The sequence below is a fragment of the Panthera tigris genome, chromosome D3 (genome assembly GCF_018350195.1).
Source record: "Panthera tigris isolate Pti1 chromosome D3, P.tigris_Pti1_mat1.1, whole genome shotgun sequence".
Classification (NCBI taxonomy): Eukaryota; Metazoa; Chordata; class Mammalia; order Carnivora; family Felidae; genus Panthera; species Panthera tigris.
Genome location: NC_056671.1, coordinates 65,484,570 through 65,496,980, shown reverse-complemented (window position 1 = coordinate 65,496,980; position 12,411 = coordinate 65,484,570). Strand labels below are relative to the sequence as shown.

The following is a 12,411-nucleotide window of genomic DNA, read 5'->3' as shown; positions in this document are numbered from 1 at the left end:
ATCTCATTTATTTGTCCTTGAAACCAGCCAACCAACTCATGAAGCATAATGGCAATCAGAGATATTGAGAAAAGGCTGGGCTAATTACCTTGGGCTGATTTGGGCCTTTGCAGATGGTTCCAAGCATGGAGACTCTTTTCATCAATACTGAAGCAAAGGTATCAATACCGTCAGAGTATTGAAAGTTCAACGAGTCTTTCCCCCAAGGTCACCATGTGTTATAGGTTCATTTCATGGTAGGGCACCCTGTACCCGCTGTGTACATGCAGTCACATTCCACGTGCTCACTCAGAGACCTTTGTGTCCAGGGTTAGTGGCTCACTGCCACCAGCCTCACGGTAGGCTATATGATATGTGCTGTGCACTGTGGTGCTGCCTCACTTGACATGTGGAAAACCCCAAGTGGAAATGGAGGCATGCAGAAAGGGTCACTGAAGGGTTAGAATATGCTATGAACCTGGCTGTGACCAGATCACGGCTCACTGTTGGGTCGAGTGTAAAGTTGCAGACTGAATGGCCTTGGTTGCTCCCCTGTGGCCATCAGTTAACAAGAGCTGCCATTTATTGGGCATCTGCAGCGCACCAGACACTGTGTCAGAGGCTCCTCCAGCATCGTCTCCCTTAGTCCTCACTGCCACCCAGGATGGTGGGGCCACCATCACTGTCTGGTTCCCTAACTGAGGCTCAGGGAGGCCAAGCCCACAGGGCTGTGGGGAGAGGGAGTGGAGTGCTGAATTGAGGATTTGTAGCCACAAGGGCTGTCCCTGTTCTTTATCCTCTGTCCAACTGCCTCCTGGTTTGTCTATTTACACGGACTCCAGACCCAAGGCTCCTGGAAAAGAAGGGACAGCAGAGTAGTGCAGGTAGTGCAGATGGGCCTGCTTATTTATAAGGGAGGTGAACCTTCCTGTTTACTTTCTAGGCTCCCAAGGGCATCGCAGGATATTACAGAGCGAATACTTATCAAGTATCATCCACCCTAAGGGAAACAAAAAGTTAATGCATGCTCAGAATGTTTGTTTTATTTTTTAAAAAAGAATTTTTTTAAAACATTTTTATTTAATTTTAAGAGACAGAGAGGCAAAGTGCAAGCGGGGGAGGGGAAGAAAAAGAGAGGGAGACACAGAACCCAAAGCAGGCTCCAGGCTGTGAGCTGTCAGCACAGAGCCCAACACGGGGCTTGAACTCATGAACCAGATCATGACCTGAGCTGGTCAGATGCTTAACCGACTGAGCCATCCAGGTGCCCCTAGCATGTTTTGTTTTAAAAGGGAAGGAATAATCCTAATGATGTGAATGATAATATAGAGAAACATTGAGAATATTGAATACTTAGTAGGTGATAAGCAGTTTGCTATGTGCCTCACTTATATATCATAGACATCTGTGAATTAGGCATTATCCCATTTTGCAGGTGAAAAAAACTCAAGTCCAAAGATATTAAAAGCAAATAATCCCCCCACCCGAGCCTCTTCAGATTTATTCACATTTTAAGTGTGGGACTAGGATTCAAATGTCAAACTGCTTGCTTCCAATGCTTTTCCACCATCCTGCTCTCAAGGAAGTACACATTACCAGTTAAAAAGCTTTCTATTAAATAATTAAAACTTCAGAATGGTCCCAGTCCTAAAAGGGATACATTTCAATTACCTGGAACAGTCACCGAGGCAGAACAGCCTCTCTGTCTATATACTCTTCCTCGACTCTCTTTCAAATCATATATCTCGAAACCCTCAGGCTCTAGTGGACAATATACACATCCTGCCTGGCAGCTTCATGAGGGGGCCCTAAAAACTGGGGAATTTACAGGCCCTGCTAGACGGCCTACAAGGCCCTCGCCTGCTCGGCATGCAGGACGCTGGCTGGCCAAAGACTCTGTGGAAACAAGGGCCCAGTTCCAGAAGTCAGCTGGGCTCTAAAAGTCTATGCCTTTGGTACTGAGGTTTTATTTTCCCTTTCGATGCTGTTATGGGGGACAGTTGAAGAGGAAATTCCCTACAGTTCAACAGACTCCAGATTTATGGAGTAGTAGGAAAATATTTGCCCTGTGTTTGAAACTGCTGAAGAGGGGAAAAGAAATGTTGTTTTCTACAGATTTATGAAAACAGAAACATTGATTTGTTTTGCTTGGGGTTTGTCACTTTTCTGAATGATGGCTTGATGTTTTCGGGTGCTTTGAGAGGGCCACATTTCTTTCAGGTAAGCCTGGCACCTGGGAAAATTGTGAGGTTTGTCTCCTGCACCTTCTTCCCCATCCTCTGTGTCCCTCCCATCCTGTGTTCCCTGTCATCTAGACTTTCCCAGGGAGGAAAATAATCTAGCATTAATTCATAGAAATTATGAAGAATGGATGGCTCACAATTCCTTTTGTATTTGTGTCTTTTAAAAAATGCTGAAGGTGAGTAATGATAGCTAACTGAAATATATTCTCACTCTCAAATGATATGATTTTAGGCACTTGGGAGAGAAATAAGTTCGAGTGGAATCTGAAGATCTTTTCACTGCCCTTCATGCTGTATCATATAAGCAAAGGTGGGTTCTGACTAAACAGGAGACTGGCTCTGGCTATAAACATAGATTTTGCTTTAGAAGTAGCTCTTTAGAGAGCCAAAATTATTCTAGACACTTTGATCTCAAATATCAGCATGAGGATTCCAAGCACAGTTGAGTGATAGATCCCAGGGCCAAAACTAAATTAGAGTAGGTCCTAAAAAAGGAGATTAGTCTGGGTCTACCAAAGGATGGCTCAGAATGCTGCCCCTAGCAGAGGAGGAAGAAAGAGAAACACAATTCTCATTAACAGATCGCTCAATTACACCCAAGCTAGGCAGCTCCTGGAGATGACCGTGTCACTCAGATTCATCCTCACATTCTCCAATGTCCCTAATGCAAAGGAGCATCTCTGAGAAGTGACCACAGTAATGCTCTCCCCCGTGCAAGTTCCTGTAATGCAATAAAAATTAGCGAACTCTGATTTACTTCTGCATGTCTGCTCAGCAACCACGGCTGCCGGGACCAGCAGGTTGTCAGTGTCGGGAATAATAAGAAACAGAAGGACTTGGAAAGAGTACAGTAGGAAATAGAAAGTAGGGATAAAGTTTTGGGGGGACAGTGAAGATGAGTTGGGGAAAATAATGTTGAATGGCCTTTGAGAGGGAGGTGAGAGGTGAAATCTGGTAGGAAGGATCGGGGCAGGTGCCCAGGGCCTATGACATTATGTATTGAGACAAGATTTGAGAAATCTCCACTTGGCATCCAAATAAGTTAAATAAAGGCAAGCCAAAGCTTTTCTCTCTCCAGCTTCCAAGTCACACAGTGAGACCCAGGAGGCAGGAGCCAATAAAATCTTAAAAACACCCAAGGACGAGGCCCACACATTCCAAATGCTTCTTAGGGTGAGTATTTTTTGCAACAAAGCAAAATGAATTTACAAGTATCTCATTAAAGCTGCAGGGGAGGAAGAACGTGAGAAGTTTCCAGGGAGGGAGGGATGGTAAATGGAATTAATAGCACAGAACTCATTAGGACCCATTATTACTAATTTAAGATATGTGAAATGTTACTGATATTTTCTTTATTTGGTGCATAGTCTCTGTTGTTGGTTGGAGTAGATTTCGTTAGAGCTTCTTTAGGGTTTTTAAACCTAGACTCTAATCCTATTTTACCTAAGTTGGAATTCACAAAGGAAGATTCTCTTATTGTGGACTAGTTTTGGGAATAGTCAGGAAGTTCCCCTGAATCACAAATTCTGGGTGGGCCCTACCGCAAGGTGGATTGGGCAACCCCAGAGTGTACCTGTGGGGACAGCACCCCAATAGAAGACTTCGCATAGAAGCGGTGGTGGGAAAACAGGTGAGGGGTCAGTGTGTGATTTGTGGAGTGCTGCCAGTGAGGAGTCTCAGCCTCTACCTCCTCTCCTTTCTACCTCCTTTCTTTTACCTGCCTTTGGTGGCTGTCTGAGATGTATATGTTGGAGCTGTCACTGGTTTAAGGCAGCACTGTTTTCTGTCAGATGAGAATATGCTTGAGAAGGTAATAGATCACAGCTTCAAGAAAATGGCCTCTCAATCCCTCAGAAGCCAATGGCTCTGTCTTCAAGAGAAGTTTTGAGTATTAAAGGAAGTTGGAAGAGCCCAGAATATAGAGTGAACTAGTGACCAGAGTGGGTAGACAGGGGTGGGGCACATGAGGGCACTGGGTGCTGGGTGGGAAATGGCTGAGGGTAGGAGGAAGGAGACTCAGTGAAGGGGTAGGGGAGCGAAGATGCTGGGGCTGAACACTCAGTTTTCTTGTCTTCTGGTTTGGTCAGGCCAGGCCTGCAGCACACAGTTATAGGTTCTTCTAAAGAGGGGTTCCTCCCTCAAAGCCATGATGAAAACCACCCACTGAAGTGAGACAGGTCATAGCTTGAACGCTTCTAGCTTCCAAATCTGGTCCCCAAATGTCAGAACTGGATAGGGCTACATACTCCCTTGATTCCTGACTATTTTCTTAGCAGCTCTATGTACCGGGCACTGGGTGGGGTCTTGGGAATAGAAGGTTGCAACTTGCAGGGCACTTTTGGGAGATGGATGGCAGGTTAGAGTCTTCTACTTGAGCTGGCACTCTTTTCATTGCTGGAGGGAGTTTGGATCTGACAATCACCTTCATGGAATCACAAATTCAGCAGAGGGATCGCTACAAATCCACTCTAGCCCAGAACTGATGGCCATGCACGGTCCTCCCATGTCTAATCTTCCTCCGCTATACAGACAGCATCTCATTATAATTGTCTTATTTTAACTGTCATTTGTACCCCGATGTACAGTTTCCGTACATCAGTATACTCACTTGCACCAAACATTCTGTGAGTTTTCTGACTTTGCCAGAACTGTGAAAGGTCATGAGGCAGGATAACTCAACTCACCATCTAGATTTCAAGTGACATGATTCTACCTCTACCTTGCTGTCACAGCTCCACAAACCTACGAGGACATGGGGGCTCAGACATCATATCATGGCTAGTAAATGTGCTTTTGGGCAAATTAAAAATCCTTCTGGGTGCCAGCTTGCTCTTCTATGAAAAGAAATATTCAAAGCTTCCTTCTAGCTCTAACCTGATCACTGAGGTAGGGATGGCTGACGAGCCAGTAGAGGTGGTGCTGAAATCAGTGCATGGCTAGCTGATCATTTCAAGACACTGTCAGGAAGAAAAGACTCTTTAGCAAAGGGGTAGTGGGTGAACAGATTTGGGGGCTGTGGGTAGCCCACGGCCCAAAGGGAAAGGCTCCTCTTCCTGAGTGTCACCCCGAATGGGGGTTTCCTGCCCAGAAGCTGCAGGGCCACTCTGGGTTTTGCAATGATGCCAATTCTCCTTTCCTAATGTTCCGGGAAGAACGTTTTCATGGAACACAAATCACTGGTCCTTCATCCTGTGACAGCAAATGGAGACTAATGATAGGAACTGGGACTTAAGAGATGCCTTTACATTAGTGTCTGTTTCTGCAAACTTGTTCCAGAAAGCTCCTTTGTGCTGCCTGGATTCTGGCCTGAGGGCCTCCCCCTGGAGGCTGCAGGATGGCAGATGTTAGGCAGCAGTGCCTCCCCTGGGGCAGGCATCTCTTCTACATCTATCTCTCTTCATGCTGTAGCCTGAAACCCCCAGTTCCCTCATACCCACAGCAAAGCCCCAGCATGGCATCTGCCCTTTGGCACATCTCTCAACATCATTTTCCTGGGACAGCCTGCATGTGCTTTTCCTCAGCTTCCTGCCACCCTTCTCAGCCACTTTTGATCCTTGATATTCAGTGCCCTGTTGGAGTGCATCTGGATCGAGGATACCCCTTCTCCTCCCACTTCTAAGAGGTAGCTACTTCTATTTTCTCCATTTCACAGATGGGAAAATGGAGGCATAGTGAGGTAAAGTGATTTGGTTAAGGTCATGAAGATGGCAAGTTTCAAAGCCAGAATTGGAACCCAGGCAGTCCAGCTCCTGAGATTGCTGTTGACCTTGTGGTTCTTTATTATTATTATTATTATTTATTATTATTATTATTATAATTATTATTGTTATTTTACCAGCACAGTCTTCTGACTCCCAGTCACAACTTCCTGGTCCCATGAAAAAAGCCACCACCCACGGGGCGCCTGGGTGGCGCAGTTGGTTAAGCGTCCGACCTCGGCCAGGTCACGATCTCGCGGTCCGTGAGTTCGAGCCCCGCGTCAGGCTCTGGGCTGATGGCTCGGAGCCTGGAGCCTGTTTCCGATTCTGTGTCTCCCTCTCTCTCTGCCCCTCCCCCGTTCATGCTCTGTCTCTCTCTGTCCCAAAAATAAATAAAAAACGTTGAAAAAAAAATTAAAAAAAAAAAAAAAAAAAAAAAAGAAAAAAGCCACCACCCAGAGACTCTTTCTAAACTGTTGCTTTCAAACAATGCTTCTAAGATTCTAGAAGTCTCCCAACTGCCTGTGGGCCTCAGAGAGAGGGGGTAAAGCTGACCTGAAGCAAACCTGGCCACCTTCATGAATCTCCCTTTGCCACCAGAACTGGTGCTGGTGAGAACCCCAATGAAGAGGTGGGCCTGGGCTGGGTGCTTCTTTTCATTTTCCCTTCTGCATGTACATGTAGTTGATTTTGGAGGCCTTGCATCAGGGAGAGAGAGAGGAGCATGTGCTGCCCTCTCTAAACCCTACCAGGGATGCTGAACATCTGGGATGGGGAAGGGAGCTTTTGGGCACCACTGTTAAGGAATAGGTTGCAAATGTGCTATACCATTTATTCTGCCCTACTGATCCAATCTTAAATAAAATCCAATCTTACTTGATAACTGAATCTGACTCAAAGAGATGAAATAGGTAAGAAACAAAAAGAAAAACAAAAACAAAACACCTCTTCATAGACTGCAAAATACTGTGCAAGATGTGCTTTGTTATAACTTATTAACATTCAACTTCCACCCAAAGTGGAATTGATTTTTTAAAATTCATATTCATGCATGCTCCCTAATTGGGGGGAGTGTCTGGCAGCCCTGAGGTCTCTAGGTCCCTGCATCTCATGGGTCCTGTAGGCTCTATCCCTCCAGGCACATCTCGCCTGGAATAATAAGGCATTTCTTCACATTCCCTCCACCCCACTGCCCATCTTGCATTCATTCCAAAGGCTGTCTTTACCTCAGCTTTGAGAATCTACAACAGCCCTGCAGCTGGGAAGAGAGTGTATCATTTGGCTTTTTGCCCAGAAAATAAGATGCTTCAAAAAGGTCATCAAAAAAAAAAAAAAAAAGTCTCTTGGGGGAGAAAGGGGGGAAAAAAACCACCTTCTCTCTCAAGGTTAATTGAGTGGAAGGTGAACTTTCATCACATGTTGTCCTTTTGTGAAAGCAGCACAGCCTTAAAGACGTGGAGAGGGCAACTGACAGGATGGCATGGGCTGGGCTGCTGTGCAGGGACATGGTGCCTCCCAAGTTGGCTCTGAGCTTCCCAGTCCTTGGACAGTGTCCCCACCGAGCAGGAGCAGAAGAGAGTGTACAGGCATGCAGCCAGAGCCCAGCCTTCATAGGATATAAAGGAATGTAGGCTGGACGCCTACCCTCAGGGAGCTTTTGCTCTGGAGGATGAAAGGAGGCCCACAGCCAGCCTGTGTGAAATGAATCAGAGACCAGTAGTGTGTTGTTGGTGCTGGCTCTGCAGGTGGTGGGTGCTCAGGGCTGACGGGGTTGCCTGTGACTGAGAGTGCTGCTCTGAGCTATGGAAAAAGCCTGACCTGTTTGGGGCCTTTGCACTTGCCTCTTACCATGTGCGTTGACTCTGGTTCTAGCTGAGGATAATTTTGCTCCTTAAAGGGCACGTGGCAATATCTGGGGACATTTTGCTTGTCATGATTGGGAGGGAAGTGCTACTGGTATCAAGTATGTAGAGGCCAAGGATGCTCCTAAACATCCTACAATGTGCAGGTCACCGCCCCCCCCCCCCCACCCTGCTCCAATAAAGAATTATCCAGCCCCAAATATCAATAGTGTCAAAGTGGAGGCACCTTGCCCTAGAACTAGCTCCCACCACCTCCACCCTGGCCACATAACTTCCTCTTTCCTTCACTTTATCTAGGTGTTTGCTCAAACCACCTACCAAAATCCCTTCATGACCATCTTATATAAAAGAGAAACCCCGATCTCATTCCACCACTCCTTTCCCTCTCCCCATGATTCAATTTTTTCATGGCTCTTATCCTTGTCTGATATGTGCATGTGTGTGGCTGTGTTTGTTTATTAACTGCCTTTCCACACTAGAATGTAAGCTCTGTGAGAGCAGGGATGCTGCCCCTTTCGCTCCTTACTCTGTTCCCAGTGTCTACAACAGAGGATATAGTAGATATTCAGTCAACATTTGTTGAGTTAATGAATAAATGGACACTAATCCCAAGCAGCTGTGTGACCCTGGGCCAGTCACTTAGCTCCTGTAATATGCACTGAAATTCTCATGTGAAAAAAAGAAAGCAAAGGATTAGAATGTTTCAATGGGTCTTTCCAGCTTACAGTTTTTTCTATTCTCCAAGAAAGAGTAATCTGGGAGTATTGGATGACCCAAGAGGGCAGGTTTCAGTAAGACAGCACTGTAAAGGCACAGCACGTGGGTTGGAGTCCTACCTGGAGGGGATAGTATCTGGATTAAATAAGCAGAGCACTTAGCCCAAGGCCAGCTTCCCACCAAGTGCGTGGTGAATGGCAGCTGTTGTTATTTATGAAGAATTCAGGGCCAGGATTAGGGTGAGGTAAGAGAGGCACTAACCTCAGGCACAAAATTGAAGGTGTGACCAAAAAGCTCTGCCATCTAGACAGATAATATTTTAATCCAATATTTTTTAAAAATAAAAATTAATGCAAAAATCCACAAAGAAGGAAACACCAAGATCTTAGCTAAAGACAAGATCAGTATGACTGTTTCCTTTTGCTTTAGGCTCCCATAGGCCTTGGCACAGTGCTGCTACTGATGCTGTCTTTATTTGAAATTTTGAGATATTTCTCATCAAAGACTTTTTTGGCATGAATTTTGATTTTTAAAAAACATGGCACTGAAATATGATTTGTCTTGATTACTGAGATCTCCATCACTTCCTTCAGTTTTGTGCCTGAGGGTGAGCACCTCACCTTCTTCACCGAGCTGGAGAGCAATGGACTGTCTAGAAGCAGAGAGAAGCTCCAGACATCACTCTCTGAGGAAGAGAAACAGGGTGAGGGACGGGTTACACAGATGATGGGGATTAAGGAGAGGGGAGCTTTTGGACAGCGGGTGGGATCTTAGAATTTGAGGGCTGGGTTTCCCAGGCAGACTGGGGCTGAGGAGATGGTCTGATTCCAAGTGAAAAGGAAAAAGACCCCAGGGCTGGGATTGCAGGTCCTGGTTTGCTTGGGACAGTCTTGAGTGCACTAGCTGTCTCAGCAGTGATGAATAATTCCTCCTCTTGCTCTCTAAAGTGTCCAGGGCTGGGCCATCTGTGTATGGTCATCCTGGGTCCGGCTGCTGTCCATGCCAGTGCTGTAGTGGGCCTCTCTGAACCCCTACAAAGGAGAAAGACACTGCCCTCCACCTGAGACCCGGTCTCTGATGATGTCTGATGCTGCTGGAAGAATTCCTCAGACCCATCTCAGACCTTAGCTATGCTTCATAGCTTACCCTTTGCCCTGTCGCCATTTTTCATGTGTCTGACCTTGCCCTTATCTTGCCAGACTCTTTGCCCCTCATGGCCTTGCCGTGTGACCTGCTGCCAACACCACAGAGTAGCTGTCCTGGGAGCAACACTCACAAAGAAGCATGGCATTGTTTTAGTCCATGGTGTTGGAGAGAAGAAAAAGTGAAATTGACAAGAAAAATAATCAATACATAAAATTAATGTCAAATTTTTTAAATGTCCTTATTTCTATGGTATTAACCTACACTTTGATTCCCTTTCACTTGCATTGTTTGTCCTGAGCTTAAAATGCATGTATGGACTAATGTGCAAGGTACCTCACCAGAAATAGCAGATTCCCATCTCACTTATGCATAGTATGAACTAATATAATGATTTAGTGTGTGGTATGTAAAATTAAGCAGTAAGAAGCTCTGAAACCAGAAGGGCATGCACTGTTTTGATGACTGCAAATAATGCCCTTTGATTTCTTTTTTTTTTTAAATGTACTTGTTTTCATTATCATTGCACATTGGATTGTTAAGTTTTCAGACCCTGGACTACATATTTTACGGGCACTGTCCCTTTTAACTTTAATACATACAGCAATTCTGACAGCGGGTGCTATTGCTTCCATTTTAGAGATCAGAAAGTTAAGGCTTATAGGAGTCAAGTTGCCAAAGTCACAAAGTTGGCACATGGCAGACCTGGGATTCAAACCCAGTCTTTTCTGAGTTCAAGCTCTCAGCTAAACCCAAGCACTGTTTTGCCTACAATGGAGGGTTAAACCAGCAGCCAAGGACATCTCTTACACATGTATCCAATCTTCTGTCAAAGGGGCATGTGACCAGACCTGTCCCTACCCTTTGTATGAGCACCCCCCACCCCCAGTCCTAAAATGTTCTGCTTAACTGAGGTTTGAGTTACTGAATGGGCAAACAGATAAACCAGGAGGTAATTATTTATATAACCAGCAAAACAATCTTTCAAAATAGAATATCATTAGTCCTTTGAGTAGTTTATTGATGACTCATGATTCTTAAAATCTCTGATAGGAAAGGAATTTAGAAGTTCATCTGATGCAAACTTCCTTGACTACTGAATTGAGATGCCATGAAACTTAAACTAAAAGAGTCTATTGGAGTGAAATTGTGGATAATCATGGATATCATCTCTAAGATGATAATGTGAATGTGAATAGGAGGGAAGAGTTCACTGGACTCAATTTGATTATTTATTTTTCAAGTATTTTTATATCCAATTTTGGGAATAAATAATTTTATCCAAATCTTCCTCTCCCTCCTTTCCATAATCCAAATTCTGTCCATTCTTCAAGTCCTAATTTAATTGTAAGTTTTTTCATGGAAATTCCTCAATGGTGGGACAGCTATTTTTCCTTCTGGACTTCCATTTTTCTCAGTCTTGTTTATGTCACTTAGTGTTTGATTTTCAGACTGCATTCTAATAGTTTCATCATTCTAACTGATTGAGTGAAGGACATAGAAAGTGTATATTCAGTTTCTTGCTTCCCCAGAAGCCCCTCACTTAGGGATTGACTTTGTAGCAGGTGCTTTCAGGGCCCCGCCCTACTCTTTGGACCCTTCAGTGGGCTCCAGCTAACTTAAAAATGTCAGTATCTGCCTTTGTGTGCCTGAAGGCTCCCCTTCCTTCACCCCCAGTAGGGGAAAGCTTGCTCTTTGTATATATGGCAGGCCAGAGTTTCAAAGAGTTACCACCCTCTAGCAATAGCCCTGAAACTAATGAAGCTCTTAAGTTGGTATATAAACACCCCAGCTCCCTCACTCCTTGAAGTGGTTCTGAATCATGTGCTTTGCACCATTTCCCAGAGTTTTCTTGAGAGTTAGGCTCCAGCGGTCCATAGCAGTAGCTGGCTAAAAAAGTCATGTACCCTTTATTTATTGCATTCTCTCCTTGTGTTACCTGCAGTGCCCAAGTAGATAGTTTACACTCACATCAGGATCTGCTTCTGGGGAACTCAAACCAAGACAGGTATAGAGGATATTGTCAAAATTGACTTATTGGTTGGATGATTAGCTGACTGTCAGTGTTTTTCCTTGCAGGTACAGGGATTGTGCATTTTTTTTCGGAAGCCATGGTGCTTTTCTGCCCAGTGGTACTCATTCATTCCTAGTTGAATGGAACAATGATGAGGGCAAGGATTCCCACCCCAGGTTCATCTAGCTCTGTTCACTACTCTGTATTTGTGATCTATTACTGACTTCGGTAAGTAGCAAAGAGCCCAGGGGAATTATGTCAAACCTCTATTCCCTTTCTCCCATCCTTGCTGCTACCAGCTGCATGCAATTCTCATGTTTTATTGTCTTTACATTGATTACCTTCTGACAAGGCCAGGAAGAAATGCTGACCCTTGGTTACAACTAAGCAAAGGCCCCTTCCCTTTGGAAACACAAAAAAGAATGAGAAAATGAACAACAGAATGATGTTTCCTAACAGGGCCATGTCAAATTTATAGATAAATAAAATATCAAAGATCAAATGAGGCTAGATCAGCAGTTTGGATCTCTCCCCAACCAAGCAGAGAATATGCTGTCGACTCTGTCTTGGACTGATTTCCAACTTTGTGATTCACAGCTGTAGCCAGGCAGAGTACGTCCAATAATGCTATTTGTTTTCCACTTAAAAAAAAAAAAAAAAGGCTGGGGAAATATATAAATGGCTCATAGGAGAAGAGGGCATTAGCAGACAGTCAGTCTGACCAAAGCGAGACAGGCAGATGGTTTGTGGGCCTG

General features: G+C 44.7%; 1 protein-coding gene and 1 long non-coding RNA gene across 13 annotated transcripts in view; one reads left to right on the top strand and one right to left on the bottom strand.

The window, feature by feature from the left end:
* SLC14A2 (solute carrier family 14 member 2) overlaps positions 1 to 12,411 on the bottom strand; it is a 424,168-nt gene that overhangs the window by 194,628 nt on the left and 217,129 nt on the right. The window lies entirely within an intron of this gene.
* Positions 1 to 12,411, top strand: part of LOC102954535 — a 42,114-nt gene that overhangs the window by 22,002 nt on the left and 7,701 nt on the right. For all 3 annotated transcript variants that reach the window (XR_006209895.1, XR_006209894.1, XR_006209893.1), the window contains 3 exons: positions 2,455 to 2,532; positions 3,301 to 3,395; positions 11,722 to 11,884. This is a non-coding gene — a long non-coding RNA (uncharacterized LOC102954535). The remainder of the gene's footprint in view (positions 1 to 2,454; positions 2,533 to 3,300; positions 3,396 to 11,721; positions 11,885 to 12,411) is intronic.